Below are 13,906 nucleotides of genomic sequence, written 5' to 3'. Positions count from 1 at the left end.
AAAGATTTTATTTATTTATTTGAGACAGAGAGAATGAGAGGGAGGAGGGTCAGAGGGAGAAGCAGACTCCCCGCCGAGCAGGGAGCCCGATGCGGGACTCGATCCCGGGACTCCAGGATCATGACCTGAGCCGAAGGCAGTCGCTTAACCAACTGAGCCACCCAGGCGCCCCCATTTCAAATATTTTAGTCTACTTCTTTCCACTGTGAAATTTGTATTGTAAAATTTACCTGAGTTGGATGTTTGTTTTTCCTTCACTTCTACTGTTTTATTAGGAACAGAATCTTTCACTTCAACAGTAGGCTGAATGGGTATTAAAACAATATGATTAAGACATGATGGACCTTTCATACAATCTGTAGTTAAAAATTCAAAATAAAAATATAAAAGTTTTACCTTCACGTAAGGATAACTTTTAGGAGAATCTGAAAAGTAAAATGGACATAATGTTAATTATATGTAAACATGAAAGGCAACTAAACATTCATGCAGTTAGTACTAAGCTGAATCCTCATGCTTGGCTCTGAAAATGATTACATTAGGTTTTGGTGTTCTGTTTCTGGCGATAGGAAGGTGGGTTAGGACAGCGACAAGAGAGAAATATGAACCCAGTATAAATATTGAAAAAAAATGCAAATATATGTATTCAGTGTCAATCTTACTGATAATAACAATTGTAGCATTTAGAGAACGAACCCTATAATCTCTTTGGTTTCCAAAATTAGTTTGATTTGGTAGATCATGTTATTCTTTAAAAGTTTTTGTGAAACAGCTATCATATCAAAAAATTAGCTATCTTAAAAAAAAAAAAAGCTGAAGCTTCCATATTCAAATTAATCTCATTGGAATAATGAATACCAATACAAGAGAGATCTTTGATGTCCCATAGATCTGAGGAGGATGAAAGAGTGGCTGTTTTACCCCAACTTTAGCACTCCATCTGCTTTCAGTATTCTTTGTGGAGCAGCTGTAATTTAATGTTTTGTTGAGTTGAGTGCAAATACACTCAAGTCATCTAAAGTGAATTCTCTCGAGCTTCCTCATCAACTCCAAAATTTCCTAGCTAACACGCCTCACTTTCTTCCCTCCTTCCCTTCACTATCTACCTTCTTCAAAAGTAATTTCTGGGAGCACCTGGCTCTTGATTTCGGCTCAGGTCATGATGTCTGGGTCCTGGGAATGAGGCCCTCATCAGGCTCCAGGCTCAGCAGGGAGTCTGCTTAAGGATACTCTCTCCCTCTCCCGTTGCCCCTCGCCCTGGTCGCTCGCTCTCTCTATCCCTAATATAAATAAATTTTAAAAAAAAGTAATTTCTGGGGTGCCTGGGTGGCTCAGTCGTTAAGCGTCTGCCTTCGGCTCAGGTCATGATCCCAGGGTCCTGGGATCGAGTCCCACATCGGGCTCCCTGCTCTTCGGGAAGCCTCCTTCTCCCTCTTCCACTCCCCCTGCTTGTGTTCCTGCTCTCGCTCTCTCTCTCTCTCTCTGTCAAATTAATAAATAAAATCTTTAAAAAAAAAAAAAGTAATTTCTGGATCTATGGTCTTGATTGTTCTGCTTTTACATCCCTTTTATTACAGATTATCTCCACCACTTCTTTCCTCTTTGTTTAGCAGTAGTATCTTACATCTATAACCTCTATTTCAGCATCTCCTTGCTCCCCTCTAGCTAAAGACATGCTCAGCAATAAAAACAAAATAATGCTTTTCCTTGATTCCATTATGTCTTGAACTATCCAATGGCCCTTCCTGATTTCGCTAAAGGGAAGTCTACATCCTTCCTATGGAGCACATGACCAAAGGACCACCAACACTGACATCACCTGAGAAGTCAGACTGCAGAATCCCAGACCTGCTGCTCACAATGTGCATTTTTAACAAGGTCTCGGATGATTCACTAAAATTTGAGAAATTCTGGTCCACACTGAGTCTGTTGCCACATTCCTTTACCTTAACTGAACCTTCTAGAAAAAGCCTCAAGCTCGTCACTATCGATTCTCCAAAACTGAAAATGTATTAAAAGTCATAAACTTTCGGGGTGCCTGGGTGGCTCAGTTGTTAAGCGTCTGCCTTCAGCTCAGGTCATAGTCTCAGGGTCCTGGGATCGAGCCCCGCACTGGGCTCCCTGCTTGGCGGGAAGCCTGCTTCTCCCTCTCTCACTCCCCCTGCTTGTGTTCCCTCTCGCGCTGTCTCTCTCTCTGTGTCAAATAAATAAATAAAATTTTTTAAAAAAGTCATAAACTTTCTAATGCACTTTTTATCAGGGCTAAAGCTTCCTTGATCTCCCCCTAACTGACCCTGCTCTCTTCTTCCTTCCAATTCTCCTATTTTGCACTAAATGATACTATCTTATGAAGTGCCACCATTTTATATGACATTAAGATATATACATTTATAGCTGACTAGGACATAGCTCTGCATAATCAGCTACGCCAGTCCTTAATGTCGTCCCAACAGCGAGGAAATCAGTTAAGAGTGGAAAAATTTTGGCATACTACTCTGACAAACTTTGGTACTGGAAGCTCACTTGATATTATTTCTGCATTTCAAATACTCTGCTCTTCCTTTTAAAAGAATTATTTTATGTTACCACCTTCCACTATAAAGAGCTGCTTTGTCCTTCATTTACTCCCGGTACTCTCCGCCTTTCTCATCATTCCCTCTTTTCCTCTTATTTCCTGATGTCCCTTAGGTCTTAGAGTATCTTGAAATGGAACCAGTAATTTAGCTCCTTCAGTGGCACTCTCAATTTAATCTGTTGCTGACACCTGATAAGATATACAGTTGATCTCCTTTTCACATCTTTCTCCTTTCTATGCATTTAATAGGTGATTTTCTTTGGATATTAGAACATATCAGTATTCCCATTTTAAATTAACATTCTATCAAGTGACTTTTTAAGAAAATACAATTCTTACCTTCTACTTGTTCATTTAATATACGTGGTCCTTTCTGATCTGCAGCTCCAAATAAATGTTTAATGTCTTTCTTTGGAGGACTCTCAGAAATACTCTGTTAAAATTAACATCAAAAATGAGCTGCATAAAGACTTCCTAATCCTTTTCTAAGAAAATATCTGAATTTCCTACTTTAACAGCAATCAGACTTACAAATAAGAAAAGCATGGATTGAAAACCAAAACATCTAAAAACCTCATATATGCTTTCTAGATTAAGTGTACCTTTTAATCTACATTTGCCCACTGACTCTGTAAACTGAACATGGAAGGCCAGAGGAGTAAATACTTTCATAGACAGAAGACTGATTTATATGTACATTTCAACAGGAACTAACAAAACACCTAACTCTCCTTTGCATTTCCCACCAAAATAAAAGGACATTAAAAATATGTAGTTAAACAAATTCTTTAATAAGTATATTTGCTACAAATTTAAACTGTTCCTAATGGCAGAAACTTTTTCAGTGCTAAAGTAAGATACTTGACATGATGAGAAACCTTGGAGCATATCATGTTGACTATAAACAGAACACTGTGGTAGCTGCTGCTTCATTTAGATAAACAAAGGCTTGGACTTTTTATTGACAGGAGAAATGGTTGAATGAAATGGCAAAGTAGGAAGAAAAACTTTTCTTGAAATTATATTTAAATAATAGCAAAAAATTTTAGATACAGGTATGAAACTCTTCAAAAAGTATAGTAAGCGGAGGGGGGGAAGATGGCGGAGGAGTAGGGGACCCTATTTCAACTGGTCTCCAGAATTGAGCTGCATATCTACCAGGCCACTCTGAGCACCCACGAAACCAGCCTGAGATGTAAGAAGATCTGGATCTCTACAAACAGAATATCGCAGGCAGTTGGTTTTGAGGTACGAAGCGGAGAGCCCTGATTCTGCGGGCAGATATCGGAGGATAAATGGCAGCGGGAGGGTGCTTGGCCATGGGGATCCTGCACCCCCGGTGAGTGACAGCCTCGCGCACTGCGGACAGGGCACAGACTCGCAGACCGGTAGCCTCCGGAAAGAACTTTAGGGCAGCCCCTGGGGTGTAAAACCAGACCGGCGGGGTCGCGCGCACGCGAACCGCAGCCCCCCGGACAGAAACCCGGAGCGACGGTCGCGCGCACGCGAACTGCAGCCTCCGAGACGGAAACGTGGTGCACCGTGTCCCGCCGGTGAACTGCAAGCCCCGGGGTGGGAACCCCGAGCGGCGGCAAGAACTGGGAGCGGCTGGCGGTTTTAGAAACGCAAAGGGCAGAGACGTGCCCCGACCTGGAGGCAGGACTGGGGGCGCTGTGGAGGGGCGCACAACCCAGGACGCTGCAGTTTATAGCAGCACGGACAGAAACAGAGACAGTGTGGCCTGGAGAGCTCACGGAAAAACAGACTGTGGTCTCTCTGCTCTGAGGCAGAGGGTTGGAAACGGTCTCTTCTGCTCTGACTCGCAGAAGAGATGCGGAAAGCCGCCAGGGAAAGGCGCCAGAGAACAAAAGCCCCAAAAACTGATTTCCACTGAGCCCATCCCCCGCCACAGGGGCTCAGGGCAACTCCGCCCAAACAGGGTTGCCTGAGTAACAGCACGGCCAGGACCCTCCCGCAGAAGACAGGCTGGGAAAACAAGAGGCCAGCAACCCTAAGGTCCCAAGAAAACAGGTGCATCTTGCTTGGGGTCTGGTCAATAATTTGGACTCTATACGTTCCCTCAAACACCCCTCAACAGAATGACTAGGAGGAGGAGCCCCCAAAACAGAAAAGACTCAGAGATTATGACTTATGCTGCAGATTTACGAATGGATGCAGATATAGCCAAGATGTCAGAGATGGAATTCAGGCTAGCAATTGTGAAGACAATGGCTAGAATGGAGAAATCAATTAATGGCAACATGGAGTCTCTAAGGGCAGAAATAAAAGGTGAATTGGCAGAACTTAAAAATGCTATCAATGAGATCCAATCCAATCTAGATAATCTAACAGCTGAGGTAACTGAGGCAGAAGAAGCGACCTGGAAGACAATATAATAGATAAAAAGGGAAAAGACAAGGCCAGGGAAAAACAACTCAGAATCCATGAAAATAGAATCAGAGAAATAAGTGACGCCATGAAGCATTCCAATGTCAGAATAATTGGAATCCTGGAGGGAGTAGAGAGAGAGAGAGGACTAGAAGATGTATTTGAGCAAATCGTAGCTGAGAACTTCCCTAATCTGGGGAATGAAACAAACATTTGAGTTCTAGAGGCAGAGAGGACCCCTCCCAAGATCAAGGAAAACAGGCCAACACCCCAGCATGTAATAGTAAAACTTGCAAATCTTAGAACCAAGGAAACCATCTTAAGGGCAGTTAGGAGGAAGAGATTCCTTACGTACAGAGGGAGGAACATCAGAATAATGTCAGACCTATCCACAGAGACCTGGCAAGCCAGAAAGGCCTGGCAAGATATACTCAGGGTACTAAAGGAGAAAAACATGCAGCCAAGAATACTTTATCTGGCAAGGCTTTCATTTAGAATGGATGGAGAGATGCAGAGTTCCACGACCGGCAGAAACTGAAAGAATATGTGACCACTAAGCCGGCCCTGCAAGAAATATTAAGGGGAGTTCTATAAAAGGAGAAAAACCCCAAGAGTGATATACGACAGAAATTTACAGGGACAATGTATTAAAACAACATCTTCACAGGCAACATGATGACAATTAATTCATATCTTTTAATAATCGCTCTCAACGTGAATGGCCTAAATGCTCCCATAAAACGGCACAGGGTTACAGATTGGATAAAAAGACAGGACCCATCCATATGCTGTCTATAAGAGACTCATTTTGAACCTAAAGATACATCCAGACTGAAAGTGAAGGGATGGAGAACTATCTTCCATGCCAACGGACCTCAAAAGAAAGCTGGGGTAGCAATTCTTATATCAGACAAATTAGATTTTAAACTAAAGTCTGTAATAAGAGACACGGAAGGACACTCTATCATTCTTAAAGGGTCTATCCAACAAGAAGATCTAACAATTGTAAATATCTATGCCCCCAACATGGGAGCAGCCATATACACAAGCCAACTATTAACCAAAATAAAGAGTCATATTGATAACAATACGTTAATTGTAGGAGACCTCAATGCTCCACACTCAGCAATGGACAGATCATCTAACCAGAAAATCAACAAGGAAACAAGAGCTTTGAATGACACACTGGACCAGATGGACCTCATAGATATTTACAGAACATTCCACCCTAAAACAACAGAAGACTCATTCTTCTTGAGCGCACATGGAACTTTCTCCAGAATAGACCATATACTGGGCGACAAATCAGGTCTCAACCGATACCAAAAGACTGAGATTATTCCCTGCATATTCTCAGACCACAATGCTCTAAAACTGGAACTCAATCACAAGAGAAAATTTGGCAGAAATTCAAACACTTGGAAGCTAAAGAGCACGCTGCTCAAGAATGTTTGGGTCAACCAAGAAATAAAAGAACTTAAACAATTCAAGGAAATCAATGAGAACGAAAACACATCGGTGCAAAACCTATGGGATACTGCAAAGGCGGTCCTAAGTGGGAAATATGTAGCCATCCAAGCCTCACTCAAAAAAATAGAAAGATCCCGAATTCACCAACTAACTCTACACCTTAAAGAACTAGAGAAAAAGCAACAAATGACGCCTAAGCCATGCATTAGAAGAGAAATAATTAAAATTAGAGCAGAAATCAATGAATTAGAAACCAGAAACACAGTAGATCAGATCAATGAAACTAGAAGTTGGTTCATTGAAAGAATTAATAAGATTGATAAACCACTGGCCAGACTTATCCAAAAGAAGAGAGAAAGGACCCAAATTAATAAAATTATGAATGAAAGGGGAGAGATCACGACCACCACCAAGGAAATAGAAACAATTATTAGAAATTATTATCAACAACTATATGCCAATAAACTGAGCAACACCTGGAAAAAATGGATGCCCTCCTGGAAACCTATAAGCTGCCAAGACTGAAACAGGAAGAAATTGACAACCTGAATAGGCCAATAACCAGTAACGAGATTGAAGCAGTGATCCAAAACCTCCCAAAAAACAAGAGTCCAGGGCGTGATGGATTCCCTGGGGAATTCTACCAAACATTCAAAGAAGAAATAATACCTATTCTACTGAAGCTGTTTCAATAAATAGAAACAGAAGGAAAACTTCCAAACTCATTCTATGAGGCCAGCATTACCTTAATCCCCAAACCAGGCAAAGATCCCATCAAAAAGGAGAATTTCAGACCGATATCCCTGATGAATATGGATTCCAAAACCCTCAACAAAATCCTAGCTAATAGGATCCAACAATACATTAAAAGGATCATCCACCACTAACCAAGTGGGATTTATCCCCGGGATGCAAGGGTGGTTCAACATTCGCAAATCAATCAATGTGATAGAACACATTAATAAGAGGAGGGAGAAGAACCATACGGTCCCCTCAATTGATGCAGAAAAAGCATTTGACAAAATACAACATCCTTTCCTGATTAAAACTCTCCAGAGTATAGGAATAGAGGGAATATTTCTCAAGCTCATAAAATCCATCTATGAAAAACCCACAGCGAATATCATCCTCAATGGGGAAAAGCTGAGAGCCTTTCCCTTAAGATCAGGAACACGTCAAGGGTGCCCAGTCTCACCACTGTTGTTCAACATAGTACTAGAAGTCCTAGCAACAGAAATCAGACAACAAAAAGAAATAAAAGGTATTCAAATTGGCAAAGAAGAAGTCAAACTCTCTCTTTTCGCAGATGACATGATACTTTATGTGGAAAACCCAAAAGACTCCACCCCCAAATTACTAGAACTCATCCAGCAATTCAGTAATGTGGCAGGATACAAAATCAATGCACAGAAATCAGTTGCTTTCTTATACACTAACAACACAACTGTAGAAAGAGAAATTAAAGAAACGATTCCATTTACAATAGCAGCAAAAACCATAAGATACCTTGGAATAAACCTAACCAAAGAGGTAAAGGATATATACTCTAGGAACTACAAAACACTCATGAAAGAAATTGAAGAAGACACAAAAAGATGGAAAAATATTCCATGCTCATGGATTGGAAGAATAAACATTGTTAAAATGTCTATGCTACCCAGAGCAATCTATACCTTCAATGCCATCCTGATCAAAATTCCCAGGACATTTTTCAAAGTGCTGGAACAAACAATCCTAAAATTTGTATGGAATCAGAAAAGACCCCAAATCGCCAAGGAGATGTTGAAAAAGAAAAACAAAGCTGGGGGCATCACGTTGCGGGATTTCAAGCTATATTACAAAGCAGTGATCACGAAGACAGCATGGTACTGGCACAAAAACAGACATACAGAGCAATGGAACAGAATAGAGAACCCAGATATGGACCCTCAACTCTATGGTCAAATAATCTTTGACAAAGCAGGAAAAAACATGCAATGGAAAAAAGCCAGTCTCTTCAATAAATGGTGCTGGGAAAATTGGACAGCCACATGCAGAAGAATGAAACTCGACCATTCTCTAACACCATTCACAAAGATAAACTCAAAGTGGATGAAAGACCTCAATGTGAGACAGGAATCCATCAAAATCCTAGACGAGAACGTAGGCCGTAACCTCTTTGACATAGGCCACAGCAACTTCTTTCAAGATACATCTCCAAAAGCTAGTGAAACAAAAGCAAAAATGAAATTTGGGACTTCATCAAGATAAAAAGCTTCTGCACAGCAAAGGAAACAGTCAACAAAACAAAGAGGAAACCCACAGAATGGGAGAAGATATTTGCAAATGACACTACAGATAAAGGGCTGGTATCCAAGATCTATAAAGAACTTCTCAAACTCAACACCCAAAAAACAAATAATCAAGTCAAAAAGTGGGCAGAAGATATGAAAAGACACTTCTCTGAAGAAGACATACAAATGGCTAATAGACACATGAAAAAATGTTCATCATCATTACCATCAGGGAAATTCAAATCAAAACCACACTGAGATACCACCTTACACCAGTTAGAATGGCAAAAATGGACAGGGAAAGAAACAACAAATGTTGGAGAGGTTGTGGAGGAAGGGGAAACCTCTTACACGGTTGGTGGGAATGCAAGTTGGTACAGCCACTTTGGAAAACAGTGTGGAGGTTCCTCAAAATTTTTAAATAGAGCTACCCTATGACCCAGCAATTGCACTCCTGGGTATTTACCCCAAAGACACAGGTGTAGTGAAAGAAGGGCCCTATGCACCCCAATGTTCATAGCAGCAATGTCCGCAATAGCCAAACTGTGGAAAGAGCCGAGATGCCCTTCAACAGGTGATTGGATAAAGAAGATGTGGTCCATATATACAATGGAATATTACTCAGCCATCAGAAAAGATGAATACCCAACTTTTACATCAACATGGATGGGACTGGAGGAGATTATGCTAAGTGAAATAAGTCAAGCAGAGAAAGTCAATTATCATATGGTTTCACTTATTTGTGGAACATAAGGAATAACATGGAGGACATTAGGAGAAGGAAGGGAAAAATGGGCAGGGGGAATTGGAGGGAGAGATGAACCATGAGAGACTATGGACCTAAGAAACAAACAGGGTTTTAGAGGGGAGCGGGGAGGGGGGATTGGTTAGCCCGGTGATGGGTATTAAGGAGGGCACGCACTGCACGGAGCACTGGGTGTTATACGAAAACAATGGATCATGGATCACTACATCAAAAACTAATGATGTAATGTATGGTGACTAACATAACATAATAAAATTTAAAAAAAAAAGTAGTAAGCTTTCATAAGGGAAGAATAAGAACATTTATTTATTAATTACCTAAAATGTACCAGGCACTCGGGCACCTGGGTGGCTCAGTTGGTTAAGCGACTGCCTTCGGCTCAGGTCATGATCCTGGAGTCCCTGGATCGAATCCCGCATTGGGCTCCCTGCTCGGCAGGGAGTCTGCTTCTCCCTCTGACCCTCTCGACCCTCCCCCCTCTCATGCTCTCTCTCTCTCTGTCTCTCTCTCAAATAAATAAATAAAATCTTTTAAAAAAATGTACCAGGCACTTATTTTATTTTTTTTAAAGATTTTATTTATTTATTTGAGACAGAATGAGAGACAGAGAGCATGAGAGGGAGGAGGGTCAGAGGGAGAAGCAGACTCCCTGCCAAGCAGGGAGCCCGATGCGGGACTTGATCCCAGGACTCCAGGATCATGACCTGAGCCGAAGGCAGTCGCTTAACCAACTGAGCCACCCAGGCGCCCATACCAGGCACTTATTTTAGTATGCACATTTTCTTTTCTACACACAACAATAACAATGAATATGTCAATGGGGTGGATCTTCCAGCTTCCTAGTCATTCCAAGTCATAAGAGTGAAATGATGAATAGATGTGATCCATGGTTCTCTCTGTCTAGAATGTCCTTCTCCAAGACCTTCGCACGACTGGTCCTTCTCATCCGCCACTTGGCGGCTCTTGCCACATTCAGAGAGATCTTTCCTGACTAACAAAATTCCACTCCCATTCTCATCCCCATCCTAATTACAAACTCCTCCAAAACTCCCTAACCTAACATTTCCATTTTCTTTATATGAAGCACTTATAGTAACTTACCAATATATTGTTGTTTCCTTATTTTTTCTGCTCCTACCACTACAGCCTAACCCCTCAACTTATACAGCCTGGTACATAGCTGATATTCAATAACAGAAATGTATTTAAGGTCAAAACATTTAAAATAATCTCACTGAGGGGGTGCCTGCGTGGCAGCATCAGTTAAGTGTCCAACTCTTGATTTCAGATCAGTTCATGATCTCAGGGTCATGAGATCAAGCCCCATGTCAGGCTCCGTGCTGAGCATGAAGCCTACTTGGAATTCTCTCTCTCCCCACCCTCTCACATGCTCTCTCTCTCTCTCTCTAAAAAATAAATAAAATCACCTCACTGAGAAGGTCTCAAGTACCAAGTCACTATACTGTCGACCCTTACACAATGCAAAGGTTAAGGGCGTTGACAGCCGTGCAGTCAAAAATCCACATATAACTTTTGATTCCCCCAAAATTTAACTACTAATCTCCTATTGAACTTCCTACCTTAAAAGCAATTAGACTTAAAAATAGGAACAATGTAAATGAAAAACCAAAACATTTAAATAGAAGACCTCGTATATGCTCTCTAGATCTAATCGACGTCTTAATCCTCATTTGGCCATTGACTCTGTAAACTGAGCATGGAAGGTCAGAGAAAATTATAACCTAATGCTGACCTTACCAATAATGTAAAGTCAATTAACACATTTTGTGTGTTATATATATTATATACTGTATTCTTACAATATAAAGAAAAGTTTATTAAGAAAATCATAAGGAAGAGAAAACAGATTAACAGTACTGTACTGTATCAAAAAAAAGTAACATACCCCAACTTAGAAATCCACCTGCCCGTTCTAACTTTCCCATTCTTTTCTGGACATTACTGCCATTTATTTTACTGTCCTTCAGAAATCTTCACATTTAAAAAAAAGTGTCCTCAATATTTAATAAATCACTAAATACTGCTGTGATCATTTTTGTCCTATATTTCCATAGCGGCCTTTACAGTATACAAAGTGTTTTCACATTTGTTACCACATTTGTTCATTACACATACCTGAGAGGTAGGTATTAGTACCATTTTTATGAATCAGGTCACTGACATTCAAACAGGTTAAACAAGTTTTTCTGGCATCCCACAGCTACCAAGTGACAGAACCAGGATGCTAGCATATCTTTTGACTTCAAATACGGTGCCTGCACCATTCTGAAGCACCTGCCTGTGCTAAGAGATCAGGCCCTTTTTACCTCCTTCCACAGTCTGTCACCTTAGAATAGGTCATCATTACTTTATACTTCTGTTTCTACAAGTATGGCTGCCACAAAGATACTCAATGCATACTATTTTAACGATCCAAAATGGCTTTTACCTATTAAAACACCACGAAACCAGGGACACCTGGGTGGCTCAGTCGGTTCTGGGATCTAGCCCCATGTGCTCAGTGGGGAGCCTGCTTCTCCCTCTCCCTCCGCACCTCCCCCAGCTCATGCTCTCTTTCTCTATCTCTTTCTCTCTCAAATAAATAAATAAAATCTTTTTTAAAATAAATAAGTAAAACACCACTAAACCAAATTGTTATTATAATCCCAATGCTCCTTGTAAATCTACTTGACAATCCAAATATAATACTTTCAGGGCCCCTGGATAGCTCAGTCAGTTGAGTGTCCAACTCTTGGTATCAGTAGGGCTCTGCGCCCAGAGGGAGTCTGCTTCAGATTCTCTCTCCCTCTCCCTCCTGCTCACTCACTCTCTCTCTCTCAAATAAATGAATAAAATCTTAAAATATACATATATATACACATATATATATATGTAAAATATTTCAAGTCCTAGGCATTAGCTTTTCAAACTCCAAGTCGTAAAAAACTATAATCCAAACCTTCTAGATCTCATCAGGAATTTTGCACATCCATATACACCATAGAATCACATCTGGCCATAGGTTGGCCTGGAGTAATTCTTTAGTTTTTTAGATAACTTAAATTCAAAACGCAAACTAATTCCTTATCACTCGTAAGTGTCAGTTTTCTGCAATAATACTACACAGCTTTCATTAAGTTAAGCTTGCAAATTAGCAGAACTGTATTATGCTGTATTATTACATTTAGCACATAATTATTTTATCAATTACAGGTAAAAAGTATAAGGAAATAGTTTTATGGGCAAATGCAGAGATGACAGAGTAAAGTCTAAGCATCCCTTTTATACTGTAACATCATTCAATGCTTATATTTTAAAATAATAAGAAAACAGTACCTCAGAATCCCAAGGTGATTCTCCATCTTCCTCTTCTCCTAATCCCAATGCTGACATCGTAACTATAAAATACAGTCACAGATACATTAATGAGAACATGTATTATTATGAATTTTAAACATATGTACAAGCTTATCCCCACTCATGAATATTTCAATAAAATAAAAGTAATAGCAGTAAAGATTTCCAGAGGGTTGAATTATTTTCAGGAAGAAAAAGTTGGTAGTAGTTGGGATACTTAAAAAGAAAGACAGCAAAAGAAAAATATCTTAATGAAATGCATAACATATCTGGATCTATATATTTTCAGATTTCTTTATACTAGCATTTGAGCATAGGAAAAATTCACAGATGTTTACTAACTTACCACTACTATTACTTTTGTATGCTCTATCAGCAGAAGTTAGATGGTCATTAACTGTTTGCTCTTGTGGAGCACTTTCAGTAATATTAATACCATTGTCCTTTTTTCCAGTTGCCGGCTGCACCTCTCCTTCCTATAAAAACAACACAAAACAAAAACCCAACTTCAGAAAACATCGCATTAATTCACTTGTTCACTCACTCACTCACTCACTCAGAAAGACAAATACATACCGTACCTGTCAAGTCATAGGCACTATCGTGGGAGAAGCTGGAAATATAAACGACAGAGACTGCCCTATATGCTAGTAGGGATAGAGATGGACCAAAACAATTAAGAACAGAAGAGTATCATTTACTAGTTCTACAGGTCAAGTGAATAAAGCACAGTGAAGGCACAAAGGAGAAAAGAGTTGCATATGGGAAGCTCAGGAAATGCTGCAGATAGGGCTGTATATTGAAAGACAGACAAGGTGCACAAGGAGGGTGTGAAGGACACTCTAGAAAAGGTAGAATGAGCGAAAGGATGAAGTATGAAATAACGCAGTAAGTGACGATAGCTCCAGAATGTGGCAAAACTGGAACACAACTTTTGGGAATGGGACAGAGAGAGATAATTGGAAAATCAGGACTGAACCAAAAAAGGCAAGTGTCATGCTAGAATATGAACCTTCTCCTTCATGTAATGGGGATCCACTAAATAAGCAGAGGAGTTACATCGTCAGAAATATATTG

At 40.3% G+C, this 13,906-nt stretch overlaps 1 long non-coding RNA gene across 1 annotated transcript; it reads right to left on the bottom strand.

Moving 5' to 3' along the window:
• Window positions 1-2,922: 2,922 nt before the first annotated feature.
• Window positions 2,923-13,186, bottom strand: LOC123323765. The gene is made up of 3 exons (XR_006539527.1): window positions 13,176-13,186; window positions 12,809-12,870; window positions 2,923-3,008 (listed from the first exon to the last, which is right to left on the bottom strand). It is a non-coding gene; the product is annotated as an uncharacterized LOC123323765 (long non-coding RNA).
• Between the last annotated feature and the right edge of the window lie 720 nt (window positions 13,187-13,906).

The sequence above is a fragment of the Neomonachus schauinslandi genome, unplaced genomic scaffold, assembly GCF_002201575.2.
Source record: "Neomonachus schauinslandi unplaced genomic scaffold, ASM220157v2 HiC_scaffold_729, whole genome shotgun sequence".
Taxonomy (NCBI): Eukaryota; Metazoa; Chordata; class Mammalia; order Carnivora; family Phocidae; genus Neomonachus; species Neomonachus schauinslandi.
This window is presented reverse-complemented; position numbering and strand designations above follow the sequence as displayed.